We start from the raw sequence: 16,419 nt of genomic DNA, 5'->3' as shown, positions 1-16,419 counted from the left end.
ATCATGGTGGGCCCACCTCTGAATGACTAAAAGTCTTTTGCTCCTACTTCATGCAAGCATACAATTGGTGGCACAGAAGGCAGGATTGGCTGGAATTGCAGCAGATGATGTCATCCTCCCAATTCAACATCTTTTCCTGTATCACCTGAAAAGGGGGTGAACATCAGCAGTGCCCACTCGCTTGTGTCTTTGTCCTGTTAGACCCCAAGTTACATCGAGTCTAATAGGACATAGACCTGGTTTAACTTGTCCCGCCCCAATTTCTGTCTCTGTCTGCCCCAACAATGTCCCAGATGCCCTAAAAATATTGCGAGTTTAAGTATTGTTGCAGAATCTTGATGTTCTTACTACCAGAAAATGTCCACACACAAGTAAACTTTAAAATACTAGAGGAGCGGATGGGGGAGGTAGAGAGGGGAATGAACAGCAGAGAAAATGGAAGGAAAGTACCTCAGTGTTGGAGTGGTGGGGGGGGGGGGTGGGGTGGTGGGGGGACTCATTTGGCAAACTTGTTCTGTGGAGGGGACTGGGCAGGTAAACTCTCTCAGTGTCAGGGATGGGGGCTGGGGGATGTTCAGGAACCAGCAAAATATCTAAGTGGCAGTGAATTAAGTGGCATCCTTCTCTAGTTCCTGTCCTATCTCCCCTCATGCCCTCTCTGAGCTCATCTTGTCCATTAGATCCACCTCCTTCACTCTCAAACCTATTTCCAATAAACTGCTAACCACCCAACTTCCCTCCTGGTCCCCATGTCAGCAGAAATTGTTAATGGTTCTCTCTCTTCAGATACTGTCCATCTCTCCTTCAAATCTGCTGTTATCATTCCTCTCCTCAAAAAATCAACACTTGACTCCACAGCCCTTGCAAACTACTACCCCCTCTCCCTTTCCTCTCCAAGGTCCTTGAACGTCTTGTTGACTCCATGCCCAATTTTCCTGGAACTCCATGTTTGAATCCCTCCAATCAGGTTTCCACTCACCTGAAACAGCTCTGATCAAAGTCACAAATGATATTCTGACAAATGACTGTGACAAAGGTAAACTTTCCCTCCTCATCCTTCTCAACCTATCTGCAGCCTTTGACATGGTTGACCACACCAGCCTCCTGCATTACCTCTCCACTCTTGTCCAGCTGGGTGGAACTGCTGTCACCTGGTCCCATTCTTTTCTAGACAGAGTATCACTTGCAATGGCTTCTCTTACCACTCCCACACCGTGACCTCTGGTGTTCCCCAATAGCCATCAGCAGCAGCAGAATTGTATTCAATCACAATCTGTAATGGCCCAGCATATCCCCCACTTTACCATTACTATCAAGCTTGGGGACCAACCCTAGTTCAATGAAGAGTGCAGGAGGGCATGCCAGGAACAGCACCAAGCATACCTAAAAATGAGGTGTCAGCCTGATGAAGCTGCAACACAGGACTAGCAAGCCAAACAGCGGAAGCAGCATGTGATAGACAGGGCTAAGTGATCCCACAACCAATGGATCAGATCTAAGCTCTGCCACGTCCAGTTGTGAATGGTGGGGGACAATTAAATAACTAACAGGAGGAGGAGGCTCCACAAATATCTATATCCTCAACGATGGGGGAGCCCAGCACATCAGTGCAAAAGACAAGGCTGAAACATTGCATCCATCTTCAGCCAGAAGTGCTGAGTGGATGATCCATCTCGGCCTCCTCCTGAGGTCCCCAGCATCATAGATGCCAATCTTCAGCCAATCCGATTCATTCCACCTAATATCAAGAAACGACTGAAGGCACTGGATACTATAAAGGCTATGGGCCCTGGCAACATTCTGGCAATAGTACTGAAGACTTGTGCTCCAGAACTAGCCATGCCCCTAGCCAAGCTATTCCAGGACAGCTACAACACTGGCATATACCCGGCAACGTGAAAAATTGCCCAAGTATGTCCTGTACACAAAAGGCAGGACAAATCATAACATTCAAGGCTACGGGCCAAGTGCTGGCAAATGGGATTAGGTAGACAGGTCAGGTGTCTTTAATGCATCGGTGCAGACTCGATGGTCCGAAGGCCCTCCTCTGCACTGTATTATTCTGTGATTCTGTGAAATCCAACCCAGTCAATTACCGCCCTATCAATCTACTCTCAATCATCAGCAATGTGATGGGTCAGTGACAATGCTATCAAGTGGCATTTACTCAGCAATAACCTGCTCAGTGACGCTCAGTTTGGGTTCTGCCAGGACGTCTCAGCTCCTGACCTCATTACAGCCTTGGTCCAAAAATGGACAAAAGAGCTGAACTCCAGAGATGAAGTGAGAGTGACTGCCCTTGACATCAAGGCAGCATTTGACCGAGTATGGCATCAAGGAGCCCTAGCAAAACTGAAGTCAATGGGAATCAGGGGGAATATTTTCTGCGCTGGTTTGAGTCATACCTAGCACAAAGGAAGGTGGTTATTGTTGTTGGAGGTCCCAGGACATCACTGCAGGAGTTCCTCAGGGTAGTGTCCTAGGCCCAACCATCTTCAGCTGCTTTATCAATGACCTTCCCACCATCATAAGGTCAGAAGTGGGGATGTTCGCTGATGATTGCACAATGTTCAGAACATTCATGACTCCTCAGATACTGAAGCAGGTTGTGTCCAAATGCAGCAAGACCTGGACAACATCCAGGCTTGGGCTGATAAGTGGCAATTAACATTCATGCCACACAAGTGCCAGGCAATGACCATCACAAACAAGAGAGAATGTAACCATCTCCCCTTGATGTTTAATGGCATTACCATTGCTGAATCCCCCACTATCAATATCCGGGGGGTTACCATTGACCAGAAACTGAACTGGACCAGCCACATAAATACAATGGCTACAAGAGCAAGTCAGAGGCTGGGAATCTGAGACAAGTAGCTCACCTCCTGTCTCCCCAGTGCCTGTCCACCATCTACAAGACACAAGTCAGAAGTGTGATGGAATACATTCCACTTACCTTGATGGGTGCATCTCCAACACTCAAGAAGCTCAACACCATCCAGGACAAAACAGCCTGCTTGATTGGTATCCCATCTCAACATCTCACCTTCAACATTCAGTCCCTTCACCACCGACGCACAGTGGCAGCAGTGTGTACCATCTACAAGATGCACTGTGGCAACTCACCAAGGCTCCTTCGACAGTACCTCCCAAACCCACGGCCTCTACCATCTAGAAGGACAAGAGCAGCAGATGCATGGGAACACCACCACCTGCAAGTACCCCTCCAAGTCACACACCATCCTGACTTGGAACTATATCGCTGTTCCTTCACTGTCGCTGGGTCAATATCCTGGAAGTCCCTTCCTAACAGCACTGTGGGTGTACCTACACCCCAAGGACAGCAACAGTTCAAGAGGCAGCTCACCACCACCTTCTCAAAGACAATTAGGGATGGACAATAAATGCTGGCCTAGCCGGCAACACCCACATCCCATGAATGAATCTAAAAAAGGATCTACCTTTGGCCCCCTCTTATTTCTCATCTATATGCTGCCCCTCACAACATAATCTGAAAGCACAGCATTAGTTTTCACATGTACGCTGACAACACTCAGCTCTACCTCACCACCACTTCTCTCAATTCCTCCACATTTGCTAAATTATCAGACTGCTTTTATCTTACATCCAGTGAGGGGAAGAAAGCTGAAATAAACAGAAAATGCTGGAAATGCTCAGCAGATCACTCAGCATCTATGGAGAGTGAAACAAAGTTAACGTTTCAGGTCGATGACCTTTCATCAGAACTGGAAAAAGTTAGAGATGTAACAGGTTTTAAGCAAGTACAGTGGCAAGGAAAAGGGGAAGGGGAGGGATGGAAAACCTGCTGACTTCATTTGTTTTTATTTCAGATTTCAAGCATCTGCAGTATTTTGCTTTTATAGAAGCACGTATCGATTGATGATCGCTAAGTGTTCCCATCCCCATTCCTACATATATTGCTACAACAGTAATTCAAAACAAAAAGTCAGATCATGATTTAGTTAATTATTTTACCTAGGTTAAATTAAACATGTGTGTGAGCTTAGTTCAGTTGGCTTGTAAGAGTCAGCTTGGCTCAGACGGTAGTAATTTCTTCTCAGTCAGAAAATGTGGGTTCAAGGGCCTGAGTACGTAAACTAGGCTGACATTTTGTACACTGCTCGGGGAATATCACATTGGACATAAACGACCCCATGACACTGTTCAAAGTGCTGCCACTTCTCTTGGTGTCCTGGTCACAATTGTCCCTTAACCAACAACACCTAAAAGGCATTTATTATTTGGGGGAACTTGCTGTGTGCAAATTGGCAGCCATGTTTGCCTCCATACCAACTGTGACTGCACTTCAGAAATAATTATTTGTTGCAAGGTATTTTGGGATGAAGTACTATATAAATACAATTTCTTTCTTGGACCCCTACGATATCGTAATATTATCTTACATTTACCATTGTTTAAAGTATCTCACCACTGCCCGTAATCCAATGCTTGCTGTAATTACTGCTGCTCCACATTACTATTATACAAGCTGTAAAGGAATACTCCACATTGTTTGGAACACCAGTTAAGCCAAGCCTCCAAATTCCCTCCCATGTTCATTGGAAAAGAGGCCACACAACTTTCCTCCTCAGGCGTCAGGTTGTTGGTTGGTTGATGGTTGAATGCATTGCTCTACATGGCTGCCTGTCTCAGATTATTAAATAATTTCCAGATGTCTATCAAGAAGATTGCGTTCAGCGATTTAGCAATTGTCTCCTATGCCTTGCGATTACCCTGGGATTTATTTGGAGAATTGATGATTGCGGCAGTAATGACTTACTGTCTCTTTAGCATTTAATCTTCAATTAAATCCACTCCCCTTTGAGTAAAATATAGCCTCATCTGTCTTTTTAGTTAATTAACTAATACACTTGTAATTAAAATACATTAATAGTACCACACGAATACATGGAGTATTCCATTACAGCTTGGTTAATGGTAATGTGGTGCAGCAATAATTATGGCAAGCATTGGATTACTGCCAGTAGTAATATACTGTAATCAATGGGAAATGTAAGATAATATCACCGCAGACAGCACAGTCCAAACAATAAACTTGAATGTGTCCAATGGACTAGTAGGGTCCCAATAGGTAAGTGAGAAAGTTCTATATTTCTGACATCAGATTCTGGGTGAAAAGTCAAAAAGGGCTTGCACTGTTTACAGAAAGTTGCGGTCATGAAGGAAATGGGATGAATTTCCAGGAAAGCCTGGAAAAACAACATATTCCAGGAATTCTTTGGTCATGAAATTTGACAATTCCTGAAAATGAGCACCGGGATCGTGATGCGTGATTAAACCGCAACCGTTGCTTCTGTGCAGGCAGTATGTAAACTTCCTTATTACAAATGAATATAGTGTGCAGTCAGCACTAAGCGCACTGTTGAGTGCCTGTACGCCTGAGCAGGAGACACAAAATTGTGAGAGGCTAACAGGAAATTAAAGCTATCCCTTTAAATTAGTGCTAGTTGGGGTCCTTCATGCTACTGAACGCATGTTTAACTGTGCGAGGTTAAGAGACACTTGCTGGAGCATTGAGCTCCAAACTAGCAGCTACTTTGCATACTTCCAGTGTTTGATTCCTGTGTGGCGCTAACAGCAAAATGGCATCTGGCATGGCTAGCATCAGAAGTGCTGCAGATGCCATTTTGGAGGCAAACGCCCCCTTCAGCACTGAAAAACCAGGTACTAAAGAGCAATATATATTGTCAATGCATCTGGAAGTTTATCAAAGTGCATTGAAAATAATCATGATGCTGTATTCATATGTGCAGAATAACACAACAGTAACAGGTGAGTGACAAGTATTGAATGTGACAGATTAATCTACCATGAGACCAGTGTTATTGTAGATTGAAAAAGGAAAAATGTGGTTCCTGAGCATTTGAAATAAAAGAAAACATACTGGAAAGAATAACAAGTTCATCAGTTTCTGAAAGAAAGGATCATTTGAAGTTTTTAGTGTTACCCTTCAAAAGAGTTATTGCATTGCCAAAAACACCCTGTGAGCTAAAGCTATGGTGTTGTCTGCAAGCCAGCTGTAGCAGATCATATAGCTCCATTACTGTCTGCTTCGTCAACCTTAGCTTGCAAAAAAAGTTCCCAACTAACAACCCTGGATTTCTGCACCTAGGCCTTTAAACATGGCTCAGTGGTTAAACTGATGGGGGGTTGTAAGGTTATGGGTGGACTTCATAGAATTACATAGAATATACAGCACAGAAGCAAACCATTCGACCAAGCCAGTCCATGCCCATATTGATGCTCTATTCGAGCCTCCACCCATCTTTCCTCAACTAACTCTGTCAACATATTGTTTTGTACCCTTATCCTTCATATGCTTACCTAGTCTCCTTAAATGCATCAATACTATTTACCTCAACCATTCCTTGTGGTAGTGAGTTCCACATTCTCACCATTGTCTCGGCAAAGAAGTTTCTTCAGAATTCCCTAGTTGATTTCTTTGTCACTAGTTCATATTGTTGGCCTCTCATTTTGCTCTTCCCGACAAGTGGAAACACTCTCTCTGTCTCTACTCTATCAATACCTTTCAAATTTTTAAGACCTCTATTAGATCACCCCTCAGCCTTTTCTTTTCAAGAGAAAGATCTAGCCTGCTCATCCTTGCCTATACATGTAACCCTCTATTTCTGGTATCATCCTTGTAAGTTATTTTTGTACTCTCTCCAGTGCCTCTATTTCCATTTTATAATATGTTAAAGTCTGGTGACGACAAACCTCCCTGACATAGCTTTGTTCATCTTCCACTTCTTCTACCTCCAAAAACTCAGGGATATGGGAGTACTGAAGCCAAGCCCATTGTCATAATTCTGACAGCGGCAACTAACATCCATTTCATGTGGGCCAGCTAAGTACATAGCATGATACAAGTGTAAAACTTTGGAAACTGAACTCATTAAGTTTATTATGCCATCTTTAAACTCATGGTTGGCATGTGTCATTGGCATCCATGCCATGTCATGACCCTTGAAGTGCCAATCAATTGGAAAATGAGCCAAATAATGAAGTAATTAGCAAAGTTTTCTGAGCAGATTTTTTTAAATATTTATTTATTAATAGTCAAATTCAATGGTCAAAATGCTATCTATATTTCTGAAATACTTCAAGGAAAGAACTTGCATTTATATAGCACCTCTCATGAGATCAGGCTGTCCCAATGTACTCCACAACCAATTAAGTAATTTTAAAGTACAGTCACTATCGTAATGTAGGAAAATGCAGCAGCCAATTTACGCACAGCAATGTCCCATCTACAGCAGTGAGAGAAATTACTAGATAATCTGCTAAGTGTTGTTGGTTAAGGGATAGATGTTGGCCAGGACATCTTCGAATAGAGCCATGGAATGTTTATGTCCACCTGAAAGAGCAGATGGAGCCTATATTGTTTTGTATAAATGATCAACTTTCCCATTCAAAGAGAAATACTTGAAAAGGAAAACTTCATAATTATTGTCGCCATTTAAAGACCACTCACTGTAGGGTGAACTAGATTAAAATTCTATTCATTCAGCATCCTTTCTTAACAGCCTTTATATCATGTCTGTCTCCACATAACTCTTTCTGTGTCTGGCATTTCTCCCTTGAGGAGAAGAAACGGAAGTACAAAGTCTGGAAATTCTGGCAAAGAAACAAACGCATTTGGGAAATATCCAAGACTATCTACATGTTGTTAGCCAAAAGCTATCTTTTCACTGTTTTGAATTGAAGTTAATTAAGGATAGGAACGTGAAATGGATATAATTGTAAGTGATTTCCACTGTGTATATTTAATGTGCCCCTTTTGGATTCATGTATTTTTGTAATACATAGTGTCCAAGAGTCTTCACAAATGAATTTCTATCCAGATTTATATAGACTTTCTATTTATTTAACTTTTACCTGCTTTAATAGTTTGTGTTTCTTTTTAAGGAAAATGCATTTTCAACATCCTTAAATAACAGAAAATATTATGTAGCCAAGTTTGTTCTGCACTACGTGGTATAAGATGTAGCATCATGTTGGTTGATTTTGTGCCTTCAGACAAACTTAATATTTTCATCATGCTTTCAACACAAATTGTACTTTTGCAACTTGGTGTCTGGCGAAGGATGCTGGAAAAATGATACACTTGGTGATGCTATGAAAGAGTACCCCTGATTTATGGATCACAGAAGAGGAAGAAATCATAGATAACTGAGGAAAGAGGAAAAGGAAAAAGAGTTCAAAGAACATTTTATAGATTCGGACTAAGACTTTGTTATTAGGAAGACCCAAAGAAGTACAAAGAAAATATTTGAGATTAAGAACTACATGTCTAATCCCATAAGGGAATTGCTTTTAATAAGTGCATCCTGTAATGTCATAAGACCAGGAAAGACTGCCAAGATCACTTCTGCCTAGAGGCTGCCAAGAATTTAAAAAAAGCTATGGCTGGGAGAAGAGAAATAAAACAATGTTAGCTGAAAGGAATGAAGCATCAACAACTCGGATTTATGAATTACCTTTTACGTAGAAGAATCTTCCAATAGGCTTCACAGATATGTGAGGAAAATGGACAGTTATCCAAGGAAGGAGAGATTAGGTTGGGAAAATAAAAGCTTAGTCAAAGAGGTGGATTTTAGGGATGGCCTTAAAGGAGGAGGATGGATGGTGAAAGGTGGTGGGATGTAGGAAAGTAATTCTAGACAAGGGAACCTATGTAGCTCAAAGCACACCACCCACCAAAAGTGGGGTGAAAGCAAGGACGCTGGAATCAGGACAACAGAGATTTTGGTGCAGTGGTTGCTGGGGCTATGGTGGGAAATCTTCATGCCATACACATAGATATTGCTGCTGACAGGGCCTAAATCTTCCATGAGGCATCTGTACACTGCCTATGGGCACTGTCCACCCAGGAATATATGAGGCATAACGTCTGCCAAAGTTACAGCTCCTGACCTCATTACAGCCTTGGTCCAAACATGGACAAAAGAGCTGAACTCCAGAGGTGAGGTAAGAGTGACTGCCCTGGACATCAAGGCAGCATTTGACTACGTATGGCATCAAGGAGCGCTAGCAAAACTGGAGTCAATGGGAATCAGGAGGAAAACTCTCCATGGGTTTGAGTCAAACCTAGCACAAAGGAAGATGGTTGAGGTTGTTGGAGGTCAATCATCTCAGTGCCAGGACATCACTGCAGGAGTTCCTCAGCATAGTGTCCTACGCCCAACCATCTTCAGCTGCTTCAACAATGACCTTCCCTCCATCATAAGCCCAGAAGTGGAGATGTTCAATGATGATTACACAATGTTCAGCACTATTCATTACTCCTCAGGTACTGAAGCAGTCTGTATCCAAATGCAACAAGACCTGGACAATATTCAGGCTTGGGCAAGTAACATTTGTGCCACACAAGTGCCAGACAATAACCATCTCAAACAAGAGAGAATCTAACCATCTCCCCTTGATATTCAATGGCATTGCCATTGCTGAATCCCCCACTATCAACATCCTGGGGGTTATCATTGACCAGAAACTGAACTGGACCAATCACATAAATACTGTGGCTACAAGAACAGGTCAGAGGCTAGGAATTCTGGAGCATGTAACTCACCTCCTGTCTCGCCAATGCCTGTCCACCATCTACAAGGCACAAGTCAGGAGTGTGATGGAATACTCTCCACTTGCTTAGATGGTGCAGCTCCAATAACACTCAAGAAGCTCGGCATCATCCAGGACAAAGCAGCCCGCTTGATTGGTACCTCATCCACCACCTTCAACAGTGATTCCCTTCACCTCCGATGCACAGTGGCAGCAGTGCATACCATCTAGAAGATGCACTGCAGCAACTCACCAAGGCTCCTTCGACAGCACCTTCCAAACCAGCGACCTCTACCACCTAGAAGGACAAAGGCAGCAGATGTATCCGAACATCACCACCTGGAAGCCCCTCCATGCCACACACCATCCTAACTTGGAACTATATCGCTGTTCCTTCACTGTTGCTGGGTCAAATCCTGGAAAAATTCCAAGGGTGGGACCTGCCATCCGTGGTTAACTAAAACAGTTCAAGATAGTAGGTCAGAAGATTGGACAGAATATAAAAAACAGCAACAAATGACTAAAAGATTGATAAGGAAGGTAAAGTTAGAGTATGAGAGAAAGCTAACTAGAAATATAAAGACAGATAGTAAGAGTTTCTACAGATAATTTAAAAAGAAAAGAGTTAACAAAGCGAATATTAATCCCATAGAAAGTGAGTCTGGAGAATTAATAATGGCTAATAAAGAGATGACAGATGAATTAAACAGGTATTTTGCATCGGTCTTCACTATTGAGGATACAAGTAACATCCCAGTATTAGCTGTCAGTCAGGAAATGGAAGGGAGGGAGGAACTCAAGAAAATTACAATCACCAGGGAAGTGGTACTGAACAAATTGTTGGAATTGTAGGCTAACAAGTCCCTGAGTCTTGATGGACTTCATCCTAGGGTGTTAAAAGAAGTGGCTAGTGAGACAGTTGCTGCATTAGTTTTAATTTTCCAAAATTCCTTAGATTCAGGGAAGGTTCCTTCAGATTGGAAAATAGCGAATGTAACTCCTTTATTCAAAAAGGGAGAGAGATAGAAAGCAGGAAATTACAGGCCAGTTAGCTTCACATCTGTCTTAGGGAAAATGTTAGAAGCTATTATTAAAGATGGTATAGCAGGGCATTTAGAAAAATTCAAGGTAATCAGGCAGAGTCAATATGGTTTTGTGAAAGGGAAATCATGTTTAACCAATTTATTGGCGTTCTTTGAGGGAGTTACATGTGCTGTGGATAAAGGGGAACCGATGGATGTATTGTACTTAGATTTCCAGAAGGCATTTGATAAGGTGCCACATCAAAGGTTATTGCAGAAAGTAAAAGCTCATGGTGTAGGGGGTAACATATTGGCATGGATAGAAGATTGGTTAGCTGACAGGAAACAGAGAGTAGGCATAAATGGGTTATTTTCTGGTTGGCAAGATGTAATAAGTGGTGTACCATAGGGATCTGTGCTGGGGCCTCAACGTTTTACAATTTATATAAATGACTTGGATGAAGAGACCGGAGGTATGGTTGCAAAATTTGCTGATGACACAAAGATGGGTAGGAAAGAAAGTTGTGAAGTGGACATAAGGAGGCTACAATGGGATATTGATAAGTTAAGTGAATGGGCAAAAACCTGGCAAATGAAGTATAATGTGGGAAAGTGGGAAAGTGGGAAATTGTCCACTTTGGCAGGAAGAATAAACAAGAAGCATATTATCTAAATGGTGAGAGATTGCAGAGTTCTGACATGCAAAGGGATCTGGATGAATCGCAAATGGTTAGTATGCAGGTACAGCACGTAATTAGGAAAGCTAATAGAATGTTATCGTTTATCACGAGGGGAATTGAATACAAAAGTAGGGAGGTTATACAGGGCTTGGTGAGACCACATCTGGAGGTCTCCCTATTTAAGGAAGGATGTCAATGCGTTGGAGGTAGTACAGAGAAGGTTTACTAGACTAATATTTAGAAGGTGCGGGCCGTCTTATCTGGAAAGATTGGACAGGTTAGGCTTGTATCCGCTGGAATTTAGAACAGTAAGAGGCAACTTGATTGAAACATACAAGATCCTGAGTGGTCTTGACAGGGTGGATCTGGAAAGGATGTTTCCCCTGTGGAAGAATCTCGAACTAGAGGTCACTGTTTAAAAAAAGAGGTCGCCCATTTAAGACAGAGATGAGGAGAAATTTTTTCTCTCAGAGTCGTGAGTATTTGGAATTCTCTTCCTCAAAAGGCATTGGAAGCAGAGTCTTTGAATATTTTTAAGGCAGAGGTAGATAGATTCTTGATAAGCAAAGGGGTGAAAGGTTATCAGGCGTAGGTGGAAATGTGGAGTAATCAGTTCAGCCATTAACAGGCTCAAAGGGCCGAGTGGCCTACTCCTGCTCCTAACTCGTATGTTCGTATGAACTCCCTTCGTAACAGCACTGTTGGTGCACCTACACCCCAAGGACTGCATTGGTTCAAGAAGGCAGCTCACCATCACCTTCTCAAGGGCAATTAGGGATGGGCAATAAATGCAGGTCGAGCCAGCAATGCTCGCATCCATGAATGAATTTTAAAAAATGCAGGAGATTGGGACAACCCCATGAAAATTCAGGGCGCAAGTACCATAAGCGCAGGTAAATGATTCCGTTCAATTTATTTCCACATTCATGGAAAGAAAAATAGCAGTGAGATTGTGTAGGCTTCAGGTATGTGAACTGTTTTTTCTTGACAATTGGAATTTGGTTTGATAAAATCCATATGCTGAATGTAGTATGATACCCTGTACACATGCCACAATTGTGCAGCTACAATAGTATCCTTCATATAATCGAGCAGGGCTCATTTCAACACATCTCAGTGATCCAAGAAATTAAACAGCCCAAATCCAACATGAGCTCAAAATGCTGTTCTGAAAGTCAGAAATGACATCGTATGTGACTGTGACAAAGGTCCCTTTTCGTCCTTCTCAGCCTGTCTGCAGCCTTTGACACAGTTCACCACACCATCCTCTCCAAAGCCTCTCCAGTGTCATCCAGCTGGGTTGGGCTGCTCGCACCTTCTTTCATTCTTATCTATATAACAGGTAATCTATATAGATAGGTTAAGTGAGTGGGCAAAGATCTGGCAAATGGAGTAAAATGTGGGAAAATGTGAAATTGTCCATTTTGGCAGGAAGAATAAAAAGAAGCATATTATCTAAATGGTGAGAGATTGCAGAGCTCTGAGATGCAGAGGGATCTGGATGTCCTAGTGCATGGATCGCAAAAGGTTAGTATGCAAGTACAGCAAGTAATTAGGTAAGCGAATAGAATGTTATCATTTATTGCGAGGGGAATTGAATACAAAAGTAGGGAGGTTATACTTCAGTTATACAGGGCATTGGTGTTTGGAATTCTCTTCCTCAAAAGTGGTGGAAGCAGAGTCTTTGAATATTTTTAAGGCAGAGGTAGATAGATTCTTGATACGCAAGGGGATGGAAGATGTTCGGGGGTAGGAGGAAATGTGGAGTAATCAGTTCAGCCATGAACTTATTGAATAGCGGAGCAGGCTCAAAGGGCCAAGTGGCCTACTCTTGCTCCTAATTCGTAAGTTTGTATGAACTCCCTTCATAACAGCACTGTTGGTGCACCTACACCCTAGGGGCTGCAGTGGTTCAAGAATTCTTCCTGCCAAAGTGGACAATTTCCCACTTTCCCACATTGGTGAGAGATTGCAGAGCTCTGAGATGCAGAGGGATCTGGGTGTCCTAGTCCATGAATTGCAAAAGGTTCGTGTGCAAGTACAGCAAGTAATTTGGTAAGCTAATAGAATGTTATTGTTTATTGCAAGGGGAATTGAATACAAAAGTAGGGAGGTTATGCTTCAGATATACAGGACATCTGGAGTACTGTGTACAGTATTGGTCTCCTTATTTAAGGAAGGATGAAAATGCATTGGTACAGTTTAGAGAAGGTTTACTAGACTAATACCTGGAGTGGGCAGGTTGTCTTATGAGGAAAGATTGAACAGGCTGGGCTTGTATCCGCTGGAGTTTAGAAGAGTAAAAGGTGACTTGATTGAAACATATAAGATCCTGAGGGGTCTTGACAGTGTGGATGTGGAAAGGATGTTTCCCCTTGTGGGAGAATCTACAACTAGGGGTCACTATTTAAAAATAAGGGGTTGCCCATTTAAGACAGAGCTGAGGAGAATTTTTTTCTGTCAGAGGGTTGTGAGACTTTGAACTCTCTTCCTCAAAAGGCAGTGGAAGCAGAGTCTTTAAACATTTTTAAGGCAGAGGTAGATTGATTCTTGATAATCAAGAGTGTGAAAGGTAATCGGGATTGGCAGATAGTCGAGGTTACAATCTGATCAGTCATGATCTTTTAAATGGTGGAGCAGGTTCGAGGGGCCGAGTGGCCTACTCCTGCTCCTAATTTATATGTTCGTATCGAGCCAAAGAATCACTTGCAATGGCTTCTCTTCCCACCCCTGCACTGCTCTCTCTGGTGCGCCCAAGGATCTGTCCTTGCTCACGCCCCCCCTGCCCCCCCCCCACCCCCGCTCCCACTAATTCTCATCTACATTCTGCTCCTCAGCAACATAATCTGAAAAAATGACTTCAGTTTTCACATATAGTCTGATGACATCCAGCTTTTCTTCATCACCACCTCTCTCGACTCCTCCACTGTCTGTAAGCTGTCAGACTGCTTATCCAACATCCAGTCCTCGATGAGCAGAAATTTCCTCCAACTAAATGTTGGGAAGAATGAAGCTATTGTCTTCACCCGACTCTGCCCCTGCATCACCTCAACTGCTGTTGAAACACACATCCATGCCATCATAACCTTTAGACTTGAGTATTCCAATGCACTCCTGGCTGGTCTCCCATATTCTGCCCTCTATAAACTTGAGGTCATCCAAAACTCTGTTGCCTGTGTCTTAACTCATATCAAGTCCTGTTCATCTATGAACCCTATGCTCATTGACCTACATTGGCTCCTAGTTAAATTTTGCCTCAATTTTAAAATCTGCCCTAATATCTCCTTATGTGGCTCAGTGTTATATTTTGTTTAATCATGCTGCTGTGAGGACCCTTGGGACATTTTATTATGTTAAATGCGCTATATAAATGGAAGTTCTTGTTGTTGAAAAAGGATGTTTGGAGAAGGGAAAAGAACAAGAGGACTGCAGAAGGCTAGGATTGCCTGGAGAAAGGCAATCAACATGAGACTAAACTTCTTACCACCCCCACCCCAGCCAACTCAAACTGCACCCAGCCCCAAATGATAATATATGAGGGGAACATGATCTGGAACCCTTAGTAAGACATTATGCATAATAACACAATAAAGGAAGCCAAATCTCTTGGAATTTAGCCTTAGATAATCATAGGGAAATATGATCCTCTCTGATTGAGCTAGCTGTCAGAGCTTGGCGTAGATGGAGCATTAGAAAAGATAGTTTCTAGGTATTTTACAGCACAGGCCCCTGCTCATTATCTCCAGTTCCTGCCTCAAGTTGTCAAAGCCAAGGGAAAATTTCCTGAAAAATACTAAGGAAGCCATATGTGTTGAAACCTGAAATCTGAATGTTATGGAGGGGTATGGAAAAAGGTTAATGAATAGTTTCAAGTTTTTCTTCCAGCGGGAAGCTGCTGGGACCTCTGGAGAATCAGTGTAAACAACTAAAAGCAGACATTCATGCCATTTCTGTGAAGCATCCACTGCAGTTACAATAGGTTATCGAGGATTGGGAGAATGCAACAGAAATAGGGCAGGATTTTCCCAGCCCAGAGGAAGCGGGATGGGAGGCAGGAGGGCGCTGGGAACATAGCGGGGAGCTGCATTGGGATAGCTCCACAAAGCAGTGCCACCACTGGGGAAGCTTCCCAGCAGTGAGTTGTGTGGTGGATTGGCTGCCTGCCTAATGGAGGTGGGCAGCCAATTTAAATAATGATAGGCTCTATTTGCCGGTGGCAGGCAAGGCCACCAACTTCATGAAGGCAGCCTCCCTGCATCGTCAGGGGTGCCATTGGAGCCAGAGACTCCATGGCCCTGAGATGGGGCCATGGGCAGGGAAGGCCACTCCCGCAGCCCCAACAGGTTATCCATGACTCCTCTGGTTTTACATTTTTGACACCTATCCCAAGATGCCTCAAAATGGAGGCACTCTCTTGATCCCCGACTTGCCTCAGCAGTGCCCACCTCTCTCAGTGGGGCTACAAAGCTTCAGAGCTGCCAGCCCTCTGATTGGGCCAGCAGTATCTACATCCCACCCACCATCCGTAATTGAACAGTGAGCTCAGAGGCAGCCAATTAGGAGGCCGTCTCCAGGAAAACTGCTGAGCTGATCCCACTGCTGGCAAATTTGGGCTCGAGACCCCCATTTGGTCCTGACATTGGGGTCCCAAAGCCCATGGTAAAATCCTGTCCATAATGTTTGAGAAATTTCTTGACACTACACCCATTTTACAGGCACAAAATGGGTGCCTAAGCATCTAATATGCCAGGTGCTGTGCACACACACATTCAGTGCCAGAAGTGCGCTTTGCACCACAATGGCAAAGGCCAAATTGTAAGTGTTCATGGCTCGTGTTTGAAACAAGCATTAGGACCTCTGCAATCCACAAAAGCCAGGACTGGTTAAACCAGCTGGTCACATGACTAACTGTCTGGTCCAGGGTTTTTTGAAATAGCCACTGAGTTTGAATTCAGAGCAGAAAGACTGTTTGCTCCTGGAGTGAGGAGACCTCTCCTGTCTGCTCCCATCTCTTTCTCACAAGCTGGTGGACCCACTGAGGACACATGAACTTCAAGAGAGAAAATTTTCTGCATCGAACAAGATTTAAGAAGAATACTGGGCCCCAACAAAAAGAA

This window comes from Heterodontus francisci, chromosome 1 (genome assembly GCF_036365525.1).
Source record: "Heterodontus francisci isolate sHetFra1 chromosome 1, sHetFra1.hap1, whole genome shotgun sequence".
NCBI classification, from domain to species: Eukaryota; Metazoa; Chordata; class Chondrichthyes; order Heterodontiformes; family Heterodontidae; genus Heterodontus; species Heterodontus francisci.
This window is presented reverse-complemented; position numbering follows the sequence as displayed.